Below are 14,173 nucleotides of genomic sequence, written 5' to 3'. Positions count from 1 at the left end.
CCTCCACGGCCACCTGAGCCCTGATCCAGCTACCCAGCTGCTATTCCTCAATACACCAAACACCTCACCCCACCCCTACCACATAGGGCCTTTTTACTTTAATCCAAATCTCAGATACTGTGTCATTTCAACAATCACTTCCTTACTCTGCATCCCAAATTGAAAATGATCTTTAAAATAGTCACCTTCACTCAATTCACAATAAAGTTAAAATTAAAAAAACCATAACCACCAAACCACTGCCACATTTAAGATGTAATCATGTAATCCCTAATAGATCAACTAATGCCTAGTCCATAAAAAGAAATGGTCCATGTTCAACTATTTCAAGAGGGAGCATATGATCAAAAGCCAATGATCCTGAAGGAAGAAGTCCAAGGTGCACTGAAGGCATTGGCAAAGAACAAGGTACAAATTGAAATTTTTCAACAAACTAATGGCAGCACAAGAGGCACCCACTCATCTATGCCAAGAAATTTGGAAGACAGCTACCTGGTCAAGTGACTGGGAAAGATCCGTATCTGTGCCCATTCCAAAGAGAGGTGGCCCAACGGAATGTAGAATACATCGGACAGTATCACTGATATCCAATGCAACTAAACTTTTACTAAGGATAACACAAAAACAAGTGCACTATACACTGACAGAGAACTTCCAGAGGTTCAAGTCAGATTCAGACGAGGATGTGGGACTAGGGAAATCACTGCTAACGTCAGATGGATCTTGGATGAAAGCAGAGAACACAAGAAAGATGTTTACCTGTATTTACTGACTACGCAGTCTTTCAATTGTGTAGATCATGACAAACTATGGACAACACTGTGAAGCATGAGTGTTCCGGAACACTTAATTGTGCTCATGAGGAACCTTACATAAACTAAGAGGCCGTTCAAACAGAACATGGGAACACCGAATGGTTTAAAATTAGGAAAGGTGTGCAACAGGGTTGTATTCTTCCACCATATTTATTCAATCTGAGCACAGCATCAGGATTGGAGGAAGACTTTTTAACAACTTGCAATATGCAGATGATACAACCTTGCTTGCCAAAAGCCAAGAGAACTTAAAATACTTACTGATGAAGATCAAAGACCAAACCCTTCAGGATGGATGCATCTCAATAAAAAGAAAACAAAAATCCTCAACATTGGGCCACTAAACAACATCCATATCAATGGAGAAAAGTTTGAAATTTTCAAAGACTTCATTTTTCTTGGATCAACCATCAACACTCATGGAAGCAGGGGTCAAGAAACCAAACGACATTAGGTAAATCTGCTGCACAAGATCTCTTTAAAGTGTTCAAGAACAAAGATGTCAATTTGCAAACTTAAGATGCACCTGACTCAAGCCATGGTATTTCCAATAACCTCATATGCATGCAAAAGTTGTACAGTGAATAAGGAAGATAGCTGAAGAATTGATGCATTTGAGTCAGGGTGTTGGAGGAGAATACTGAAGGTACCATGGGCTGCCAAAAGAACCAACAGATCTGTGTTAGAAGAAGTACAGCCAGAATGCAGCCAGAATGCTCCTTGGAAGCCAGGATGATCAGACTTCCTCTCTCATACTTTGGACATATTTATCAGGAGGGACCAGTCACTGCAGAAGGAAATCATGTTCGGTAAAGTGGAGGGTCAGAGAAAAAGAGGAAGACCCCCAACAAGATGGACTGGCACAGTGACAGCAGCAATGAGCTCAAGTGTAGCAATGATTGTGAGGTTGGCCCAAGACCAGACAGTGCTTCCTTCTGTTGTACACAGAGTTCCTATGAGTCGGCACCGACTCAATGACACCTAATAACAACAGCAGCCCAATTCATAACCAATACCAATTAATGCCCAGTCCAATTCAACATTCACAGGCTATCTCAGAAGTGCCTCTTTATGATGTGGTGTCTGCTCTGATACCTTCACTGGCTCAGTGAGTGCCCTCTGCCTCAATCACTCCCTAATATCTGGCCATGGTTCCGCAATATCTACTGCCTAAAGTTCAGCTGCCCGGCACTAGCCAGACCCAAACCTCTTTCTCCGTGTACCTCTTCTCTCACAACTTTTACCACCTTCTCACAAGCCACCAGACACACACATACTTTCTCACCTGACAGTAGACAAACCCCACAAGGGCAAGGGTGACAGCACCTAGAACAGTGTCTGCCCCACAGTAAGGGTCTGATAAATATTTAATAGAGTAGAGGAGAGGGATGTGAAGGCGGAGGACTGGATTTGAAGCCCAGCAGCTATGGCTGTAGCTCCCCCATACTGTCAGGGTGACTCCACAAAGCTTCCCCAACACTGAAACATCTCTCTGAAATGTACTGCAATCTGCATCCACAGCGATCACTTGGGCGTCTGCTATCTACCCTCACTGACTGATCCAGGGAGCTTTTACTGTTTTCATTTCTAACCCATCCATTGAAAGCAGTATCAAATAACACTGAAGTCCACAATTACAAAATCAAGAGAGACTCTTGTGCTCCCTTGATAAATCATTATGGTTTGGCTTTGACCCTACACCTGTGTCCGTGATTTAAAAAAAACACATACACCCTGACCCTACCATCACCCAAACACAACCAATCTTAGAGGAGATCATACATACAAGGTAACCATGGTGATTTGCCTGAAATCATGGTACCTCACTTTGGGCAACAGAAGCCCTTTGTTGTTAATTCTTTTCCTTGAGAACTCAGGCACATAGGGTCAGATCCCTTCTAACTTGGGGAGAGGCCTGGCCAAAAGCCGGCTGCCCTTCTGGGAGTTGTGGTCCCTCAGGATGCTGGGTGGCAGCATCACAGGCAGCACAGGCTGGCATCCAGGGTCAGGCATCAATCTCACTAGGAAGTCACATCTTTCTCCAAATCTGCTTCTCAAACAAACCTCCAAAACACCTGTACCTAAGACTCTCCCACCTCAAGTCTGAGCCAGTCCTAGGAACTTCAGGCCCAAAACAGCTGAGAGAAACAATGACACTAGACAGAAATCCCTAACCTCTCCCAGGTCCACTAACCCCACAAGGCTGTGCCCACTGAAACTGACCATGCAGGTCCTATCAGTGACTCTCAGCACTGCTCTGTCACACTGTCAAGGTGTGGAGGGGAGCTTCCCAGTCATCCCGGAACATGAGAAATTGAAGTCATATAAAACGGAGTTTCTCAAGAGAGCCAAAGGTCAAAACCGTCCTAGCATTCTCCAGCTGATCTGGGGACCCGCAGGTTGGGTTTTCAAGGTTTCCTGGACACTAACTCACACACTCATGTGGCACTGCCCACCATGGGCCGCAGCACCAAAATATGCCAGCCACCCAGCCCCTACAGGTGTTCACAAACAGTGACTGATGCACAGGGACAAAGATGACATCTGACCTATACAGGTCGACCCTGGTAGCAAAGTTGAGTAGTCAGAACAGGAGGGCCCCCAGCTTAATTCTGGCCTAGAGACAATGAGCTACCTATCTCTCTCCAAGGAGCAATGGCCTTGTTAAGCAGCCTGTCCCCACAGGGGCAGAGAAGAGCATGACTCAGCACACCTGAGGCAGAACAACAGCCCAATTGAGGGTGAGGCCAGTGCAGCCTGTCCCTGACAACCAGGATAATGGATTCCAGTCCTGGTCCCTTACTCCAGCAAGGAGCCTCTAACAGCCAGTCAGGTCCTTGAGGCCTCAGGTTTGCCCAGCCTGTCCTCCCCATGTCCTGGAACCATAACCTGAAGGATAACCAGGCCATCCTCACAACGCACCAACCTAGCATTTCTATCACCTATCACATGCTTCCAGTGTCACAAGAATGGAGAGCATTCATGACCTGCATCTGTTTTCCCTGTAACCCTGTGACCTCGCCTGGTAGGCAAGCACATGCTTGTGCACACACTCACACGTACTCCCACACTCACACTGGATCAGATATACTTATGTGGAGACTCACACAAGCACGTACTCACATGTATTCATGCACACTCAGACATACACAGCCACCCATGCACATACATGCTTACATTCACCACACACATGTACCATGCTCTTTGCTCCAACCACAATGGTTGTACTTCTCTGACCACCCACTCACCACACCTACAAACCCTCTCCACCCTGGGGCCTTTGTAGGTAAGCAATACCTGGACATCCCTCCCACATCCCCTTCCTTCTCCTCAGGCTCAAGAGCCTGCCTGCCTGCCCTCCCTCCTTCCATCACTGGGTACAACTGAGATTAGACCTATGGTATATAACCATAAGGAGCTCTGGCAGCATAGCAGTTACAAATCAGGCTGCTAACCTCAGGGTCAGCAGTTTGAAACTACCAGCTGTTCTGCCGGAGAAAGATGAGGCTTTCTGCTCCCATAAAGATTCACAGCTTCGGAAACCCTGTACAGAGTCACTATGAGTCAGAACCAACTCCATGGCACATAACAACAACAGCATATAAATGCTATGCATGTGAAAGTTGGACAGTGAATAAGGAAGACTGCAGAAGAATTGAAGCTTTTGAGTTATGGTGTTGGAGGAGAATATTGAACGTGCAATGGGCTGCCAAAAGAACCAACAGATCTGTGTTGGAAGAAGTGCAGCCAGAGTGCTCACTCCTTGGAGGCCAGGATGGCCAAACTTCGTTTCTCATACTTTGGACATATCGTCAGGAGGGACCAGTTGCTGGAGAAGGATATCATGTTTGGTGGGGTGGACGGTCAGAGAAAAAGAGGAAGACCCCCAGCGAGATGGATGGGCAAAGTGGCAGCATCAATGGGCTCACGCGTGGTAACAATTGTGAGGTTGGTCCAGGATCAGGCAGTGTTTCGTTCTGCTGTGCATAGGGTCGCTATGAGTCAGTACCAACTCGAAGGCACCTAATAACAACAAATTCTCTACCTAAGGTGCTGCAGCACAACAAGAGATAGGGCCCCTCCTGCCACCTTCTTTCCCCACCCAACTAGACTGGGGAGGAAATGGTGAGCTACTTCCTCTTGGGCTATAAATACCACATCACCAAGTCCCACAGCAGATTCAAGGCAAAACCTAGCCATGTGAGTGCAAACTGCCCCTTACATCTGGGCAGCAAGTCACACCAGAAAGCACCACCACCACACAGTGGAATGGCTGGACTTCAATGCAGCCCCCAGCATCCTGGATCCAGGGCAAGTGCACACAGAGCCGCCCCAGCCACAGACACCTCTCGACTGAAGGCCCCACTCCTGGATTATGAACTCAATTAGGCCCCAGTCTTGTAAGTACCACCCTAAAAACCTAGTTAAGACCCCACCAGCAAACTCAGGGCAACATGCACACAAAGCTGCCACAGACACAGACACCTCTCAACTGAAGGCCCCATTCCAGGATTATGAACTCAATTAGGCCCCAGTCTTCTAAGTTGTTGTTATTGTTAAGTGCCGTCGAGTCGGTTCCGACCCATAGCGACCCTGTACAGGGTTTCCAAGGCTGTAAATCTTTACGGGAGCAGAAAGCCTCATCTTTCTCCCGTGGAGCAACTGGTAGTTTTGAACTGCTGACCCTGCGGTTCATAGCCCAATTTGTAACCACTATGCTACCAAAGCTCAAGTACCACCCTAAAAACCCAGCTAAGACCCCACCAGCAAATTCAGCCTCTCAAGTTTCAATTCCATACCATGTTCTCCCTTTTTCTGTCTTCAAAATAGCCAACCCTTCACACCTACAAACCACACTAATGTCCAAGCTTGACTTCCAGTGGTCCAGCAATGGATGGGATCAAACCTAGCACAGCAGCCCCAGGAGCCTCAGGTGTCGGAAAAGCACGAGGCCACGGCAGTCCTTGCACTGGGGGGTGGGGAATGTCTCAGAAAGCATCAGCTAGTTCTTACTTTTACTAATATTCTTCCTCAAATTATTCCAGCCACTATTTCGGTGATTGTTTTAACACGTCTGCCTCACCCTCAGCAGTCCACACTGCAGCTCAAAACTGCATCCAAACCCCAAGAAGACAGCAGAAATCAATCATCTACATTCCGAATTATCTGAGACTTTAGAAAGTGCCTGAGAGTAATGTTCCCGGTGCTTACTACCCACATTAGGGGAAACCTCAAGAAAACATCAAAAGAACAGAGAAGGAAATGACTTCCTGACAACCAGTCACATAGGACAGGACTAACCTGTAGCTTCAGCTGAGCAGAGTCAAGGGAATCTCAGTCACTCTTAGACCCAGACTCCCTAAGAACCCTGGAGGCTCCAGTGTGGCTGCAAGTGACCCTACTCAGCTTGAGGAATACATCAGGCCCTCTTCTCAATACTGAAGACATTCTGGAACTCCTGGGTGCCAACACTTCCAGATGATGTTACAATAAGGCTTCTAGAACCACACATCATCTTAACCCATTGGGGATACAACATGTGCAGAATAAAGCCCATGGCCCTGGTACAAGCCAGGCCACACCCAAGTACAGTCTGAGCCTCCACCATCCCTCCTCCCTCCACTCCCAATAAATCCCACAATAAGGGCACTGGCAACACTTAGCTTTGGAAAATAAGCACAGCATCCTGATGTTACGCTTAGCATGGACTAACACAGTCGGCTTCACCCCACTTATCTGGACCAGATCCAGCCTCACCTACACTTTCAAAGTTCTGATATTCCTCATCTTGGCCATGGCCAGGGCCGCACAAGGCAAAGGCCAGGGAGTGTTTTGTCATTGACAATAAATATTTCACACCTTTCCAAACATATCCTTGAACTACTTGGGCTGGGTGTCACACCATCCCACACCCAATCCCTGAATCATCTCGGATGGCAATCATATTGTCCCAAACCCAATCCCTGGAGTACCTGGGCTAGGTGTAATACCATCCCAAACACAACCTTGAACCACCTACACTGAGTTTCACAGCATCTTAGACAACCCTAGAATGCCTCAGCTGGATACCACATTGTCCCCCAAAACACATTTCTGAACCATCTGGGCTGGGTGCTAGGATAGTTGAGAGGCCCCTCGCAGACAGTGAGGGAGCACTGACAAGCCTGCCTACCAGTGAGCAGGCTCCCCAAGGAGGAACATCAGCTCCACCCCTCACTGTCTACATGGGCTCTGGGCCTGCAAAAAGCCAATGAGTTCATGTACATTGAAAAACAAGACTGGCCCAGGGATGGTGGGATGAGCACTACGGTGTAGTGAGTGACTTAATTGTCACTTACTTTTTGACTATCTTGTTATCCTACATTTCACCATTTACAACAACTATAAAAAAATTCTCAGGTACACCTCCAATCCACATGTGGCCACAGCTAGGTCTAGGTTCCTCCAAGGGCCACCCTGAACAGTATACTGGAGGCCCCAGAAAAAGCTAAGCCACACAAGGCATGACAGCTGACTAACCATAGAACACTGTCTCCCATTTGTCCATGACATCTTTATATCTTTGTCCAGCCACAGCAGAAGCTGGGCAATGGCAATAGGACATAAGGTCATAGGCAGGCAAGGGGAGGTCAAGCAAGGGCAAGAAGGTGTCAAAGACACTGGTGGGGGATATGGTAGAGGGAAGAAGGTCACTAGGGACTGCAGGGCCAGGGTGGACAACACCAACCACCACCATGACCCCAAGCCCTTACAGGCTCCAAAGTGGTGGGCAAAGGAGACCTGCCACACCACATGCATCCCATGATTTGACAAGCACCGGACACAGGACATGTCCCCCAAATCACATAATGCTGATTGTGCATAAAAACCTGGTTTTGGGAACCCAACCATGTTGATAAGTGAGAAGTGGGTATGTGGTATATTGTTCAGGGTGTTGTTGTTGTTAAGTGCCATGGAGTTGGTTCTGGCTCACAGTGACCCTCTAAGGGTGACTGTGCAAATGAGGTGCTTGTGGCCCACGAAGGGGACTGGATAGCTTGCTTATAATGTAAATAAAGTGAACTCTTGTTAGGGTGGGATCATGAAAATAAGATCTATGGGACTCCAATGAGGGGATATATATATATATGTTGTTGTTAAGTGCCATCGAGTCGGTTCCGACCCATAGCGACCCTGTACAGGGTTTCCAAGGCTGTAAATCTTTACGGAAACAGAAAGCCTCATCTTTCTCCCGCGGAGCAGCTGGTAGTTTCGAACTGCTGACCTTTCAGTTTACAGTCCAATTCGTAACCACTACGCTACCAGAGCTCCTTTTATATATGTATATATATATATTTCTTATTTTCATGATCCCACCCCAACAAGAGTTCCTAATGAGGGGATAGAGTCCTGGTATGGCGCTGTGGGCTAATGCGTTAGACTGCAAAGTCATCTGAACTGCAAGGTTGGTGGTTCAAGCTCACCAGCTGCTCCTTAGAAACCCTATATAGAGTCACTATGGGTCAGAATTGACTTAACGGCACTTAACAAAAACGAGGGGACGGAGTCCTGGTGTAGCGCTGTAGGATAATACACTGGCCACAAGGTCAGTATGAACTGCAAGGTTAGTGGTTCAAATTCGCCAGCCGCTCCTCAAAAACCCTATACAGGATCGCTATGAGTCGGAATGGACTCAAAGGCACTTAACAGCAACAATGAGGGGATTGGTCAGTTTTGCCATCAAAAGACAACCAATCCAAGAGCAGAGTAGGGAGGTTGTGAGGTGAGGAAGACTAGGGTCCCTGCATAAGGCCCAAGAGACAGAGAGCAGTAACACCAAACAGTGAGAAATGTCGAAAAGCAGCCACACAGCAGCAGCAGAACCAGGAGACTGGCTCAAGATGCCAAAGTGGACTTCCTAGCCCTAGGAGTGAGAAAGCTGAGCGCCTCTGGGCATGAGGCTTGAGGACACAATGGGGTAGCCTCTGGGCACTCATCAATGAAACTAAAGAGCTTTGTAATACTGGCCTGAGGACAAAGGGGAAGCAAGTTTGTGGGCAAACTGAGAAAAGGCTGTCCTGACTAAAGCACTGTATCCTGAATCTTTCCTGATCCTGAATTGTAATCTGTTATTTCCCAATAAGCCCCATAATCATAAGTACCATCTACAAGTTCTGTGTGGTCATCCTAACAAATTATTAAACCCCGTGGAGACAAAGAATATGCCATGGGTGGAACAGATGGTGTCAACATTGGTAAAAAGGTTAGAGGGTGGCGGTATGTCTAATTTCTACCTCATAGGAATCAGCTTTTGGCTTCCCCTTGTGAAGTTAGAGGACGTCAGGTGCCCCTGCATGACATTTCTAGAGGCAGCATCTGCAAGACTGGAGTGATTGCTCATAGACATTGGCTCACACACAACAGCACCTTGGATGACAAAGGGAACACGAGCCACGAAGCCACTCAGATGTAGCCCCTAGCTCAAAGTCTATTTCTGTGCAGTTCAAACGGTAAGCATCATCCAGAGCCCCCCAATCACCACTAGTACCTTAGACAAAGGATGGCAGAAATGACTGCTGTGGGTCCCTCACCACTGAGTTTAGCTTGGGCAAGTGGGTATTTCCTTTGCAAACATGCATGTGTCCTACATGAATGTGATTTCAAACATGAAGTCTTCCTGGTACAACTTGAACCATCTCTGGACAGAAAATCAGGGATGAGGTTGAGGGGTGAGGTGGGGGCTGGAGAGGGGGCAGCTGCCTGCTGTGGCCAATTGCAGTGCAAGCATCTAGGAAGACACTCCTTACAGCAGCCAATACACAAAAGAGAGGTACATGCACAACCAGGCTCAACTCCGCCAATCATCCAGGTAGCCTTGACTCTGCAGTGACAGGTGTCTACTGTCCACCTTGTGTCAGACTTAGAGGACTTAAACTTTTTTCACATCAAATAGCAAAAGTGCCAGCCCTTCTGTTCTTGTAACAAATTTTCTGAGTTTGTTTAATCCTAAATCTCGGGCCAGCAGGAAAACTCCCACTCAGCACCACCTTCCTCACCTGCTGGTTGAGGCACCAGGTGCAGCTAGCTACCACCCCAAATGTTGGTCCCAACAAGGAGGAACCCTTTAGTTTTCTGGTGTTTCTGGACACACATTTACATGCTCATCACACACATTCTCATGTGCAAGCATGCACACACACACCATGGTCCAAATGCCCTTGCACAATGTATGCTTCCTCTGTTCCTCTCCAGGCTCACACTCACTCAGAAATGAGGATCACTCAGTCCGCAGAGACTTAGGCCCTACTCCACCCGACCCCTTGGCTCTCTGCACCGCCGTTTCTATATCATGGAATCATTGAGAGCGATCATGGTACACAACACAATTAACTGCACCCAGTAAGACAAGGCTCTGCCACAGGCCCCACCCAAGCATTATTTCCAGAAGCAGAGGACTTGAGGGTCTGCTCAAACCAGGTCACAGGGTCACACCTACAACTGCCCTGGCCTTGCCCAGCACCATGTGCTGACAGAGGGCCCCTTCCGGCCATGCTTGTGGGAGTGTAAAAGCTGTTCCAGAGAACAATGCTCCACTCAAGGGCAGTCCCCAGCAGCCCCACCTAGTCACCTCCCAGGAGCTGCCAGAGCTTCAAGGCCCAGACCAGTTCCATCAGCCCCCAGACAGTGAGGGCAGCTTGGGCTGGAATGGGCTAGAGTGCCCGGGAGCAGGAGCTTGGGGTGCACTGTTCACTCACTCACTCACTCACTCACTCACTCACTCACTCACTCACTCACTCACGGGGCATAGCCCAGGCCAGTCTCACAGGGATCCTTAAGCTAGTCTTGCCTCCCTCCCCACATGAGGCCCACCACAGAGATGCCTCTCCCACATCTGTTCTGCATCTGACCACCCGTCACAGACCCAGGCCCTGAGTGTTTGTCCCCAGGATGCAGTGACATACTGCCAAGGAGGGTTCCCCTATACCCAAGCTCAGACCTCTCCTCACATGAGCTCATTAGGCTGCTTTTCATACAAAGTTCCTGCCAGGCACAGAGTACACATGCTATAGAAAAACCCACTTGTAAATGCTGTCAGACAGCGAGAATCATCTTTAATACTTAGCTCAAAGATTTTATTACTAAAGGAAGACAAAGGAAAAGTGTGATGTTCTTGTCAGGTGCCATCGAGTCAGAACCGACTCATAGCGACCCCATGCACAGCAGAACGAAACAATGTCCGATCCTGGGCCAACCTCACTACCACTGCCACACTTGAGTCCATCAATGATGCCACCTGGCCAATCCATCTCGTCACTGTCCAGCTTTCGCATCCATATGAGGCTATTGAAAACACAATGGCCTGGGTCAGGCGCACCTTAGTCCTCAAGCTGACATCTCTGCTCTTCAATACTTTAAAAAGTTCCTGTGCAGCAGATTTGCCCAGTGCAATACGTTGTCTGATCTCTTGACTGCTGCTTCTGCAAGTGTTGATAGTTGATCCAAGAAGAATGAAGTCCTTGCCAACTTCAATCTTTTGAAAGTGTAGCAGTGACTAAATTTACTGAATTCTCAGTTGGCGCCAGGCCATGTCAAGTACTTGACATGTTTGATTCTGTTTAATCCTCAAAACCACTGCGGTATACTACTCACACCTTATACAAGATACCGCCAATACTGCCCACACCTCTCATGAAGTACCATCACACTTCACACAAGGAACTTCCATTACTACTCTCACTTCACACAGGTTTTACCCCACACTCCATAGATGAGAAAACGGAGTTTTACTCAAGACCACACAGTAAACAAGAGGTCAAATGAGAATCTAATCAAGGTCAGCCAGTCTCCCAGGCCCCATTAAACCTGAATCACTAACAATCAGGGCAGGGGCTCCAAGACTATCCTAGGGTTGGATTAATTTCATAGCTCATGGAAAATTTACAGGGCAAAAATGTAAGGTCTGATACAGACAGCAATTCCACCAAGAAGAAAATAACGCCATCATGCACACCACACCTGCAACTGTTCAATGATTCAGTACATCTCACCTTTTGTAAAATGTATTGGCCTGCTCTGTTGACTAAGTACTTGTTCCTGAGTCCCCATGGTCAGTTTACAAAGTCAAGGGAAAGAGCCAGCCCAGTCTGCATTATAAACCAGCATCAATTTTCATCTTCATTGCAAAAAACGCACACACATGCCAATCACTTCACCCAGCAAGCCGGTCCCTCAACACAAAGCACATGGAGGCTGTTCTTCCTCTCTCACTCAACACCACTGAGCACTTACATTCATGAGGCAGCAACAAATCAGACATGGACCAGAGGAGAGAACACAGATCAAGGATGATCATGACCTGCTGCAGCCAGGTAGAGACTTGGCCAGGGCATGCCCGGTGCTGCCACCCTGACTGACACCTCACTCCTACCTTGATCCCAACATCAGGACCCTGATAGACAAGGTCTTGGTAATCACCAGCCACAAGTTATTCACTAAGCCAAACCAATTTTTTTCCAGGTACCAAATCTCAGGGCTCTATTCCTTCCGCAGACCCTTCCCAACTCTCAAAACCAATTTCCTGTGGCAGAGGGGCACCCACCTGTCTTCTCCCAAAATCCATCAAGTCAGGACTCAAAAACATCTGAGCAATGCATGACACAAGGAAGTCTAAAACCAGCAAACAGCAGCTGTTGGAATAATTCATTTGAATGTTTCAGAAAAGCGTCTTAATGGCTCTGGGTCTTCTGGAAAAAGTTTCCAAAAGCACAGGCCGAAAAATTCTCAGAATCTAGAAAATGCAGGTTACCAACTAGCTCCCAGGGCTTATCTTAGTCACTCCAATGGCTGGAAAGCTCTTTCTCAGGCAAAGTTAAGATCTGTGTCCATCCATCTGTTGCTCATTCACACTTGGGAACAGGGTAGAACAAACATTTCCTATGTGCGCAAGATAGTCTCCCAGATATTTATTCTTTCAGTAATGATTTTTCAAGCACATAACAAAAAGCACAAGTCCAGTTTGCACACAAGGACAAACCATGCTCTACCCTGCCCTCTTGGAGCTCCCCATGACAACACAGAGCCACAGACATGCCCTCTGCATCCATGAAGTATGGGACAGGTCATACTGGATAACACAGGGCCTCCACTGTAACTTGCTGCCACCACAGGCTGGGCTATCTCACCCAGCAGCTGCCACTACCTCCAGATCACCCTCCGCAGGGCCAGCTCATTACACACCTTTTCCCAGACTACCAAAAACTCATGGGACCTGAGCTGCTCTCCTGGGTACCCTCCTTAGGCCTTTCCTCTTCACGCTCCTGACCACATGAAGTACTGAGCCCCCTGAGAGTAGAAATAGACCCTTTCACCTATTGTTGTTGTTGTTATTGTTATATGCCATTGAGTCTTTTTCCGACTCATAGGGACCCTGTATAGGGTTTCTGAGGAGCAGCTGGTAGGTTTGAATGACCAACTCTGTGGTTCGCAGTCCAGTGTTGATCCTACAAGCACCACACCAGGATCCCAAACTGGACCCCAAATGCATGGCACAGGCCCAGCAGGGAAGGAACTCCAACAGCTGCTGAGCAAACACATGAATTACATCCTCAAATCCCTGGAACTCAGTTAATCCAGCCCAATCTTCCTTATCGTGTCCCTGGCACCTGTTCCTGCTTCTTGTTCCCCCACCAGGCAAATTCAGGGCCCTGTGAGCTCTCACACCCAGCTGCTACCCAGAGCCTTTGTCCTGGCAACCTCCCTGACCAATTCCAAGACCACACTGTCTTGCTCAGAATCCTCAGGGATGCCCCTGCTCTTAGGAAGAGGTATAAATTACTTCCTGCTTAAGAAAGTAGTAGAATCTACTTTCTCTGAGCTTAATTCCACCACAACTTTACCCAAATCCCAATGCCCCCATTGTTCACTGTCCCATCCTGGCCTTTGTAAACAGTCTCATCTGGGCCATGAGCTTTTATCTCCAGCTACGGGAGACTGAAGAGCAACGTCTCACTGTAGCACCGCAGTTAAGTTAAACTAGCAGCAGAATCCTGGAGCAAAACGAGACTACTCAGATCTCAAGGGTAGGGGCTGCCTAGGCCACAGGGACCCTCTATACCGTCACCTTACAAAGTCTGATGGCTCCTACATCCAAAGTCTTGTGTCTGAGTTGGCAACCTCAACGATATGGGGACACAGTCACACTGTACCCACACAGTGCACCTACCACATACACTAGGCTGTTGAATGTTAAAGGGCTACCTTTTTTTTTTTTTTTGCTTCTACTCCCTCTTTTTTTTGGGGGGGTGGGGTGGGCAATGTACATAGAAACACTCAGGATTATATAATAATTTAAACAACCAAAGGGCACATTCTGCAAGCCT

This window comes from Chrysochloris asiatica, unplaced genomic scaffold (genome assembly GCF_000296735.1).
Source record: "Chrysochloris asiatica unplaced genomic scaffold, ChrAsi1.0 scaffold00173, whole genome shotgun sequence".
Classification (NCBI taxonomy): Eukaryota; Metazoa; Chordata; class Mammalia; order Afrosoricida; family Chrysochloridae; genus Chrysochloris; species Chrysochloris asiatica.
The sequence above is the reverse complement of the archived record's forward strand: the minus strand, read 5'-3'. Positions refer to the sequence as shown.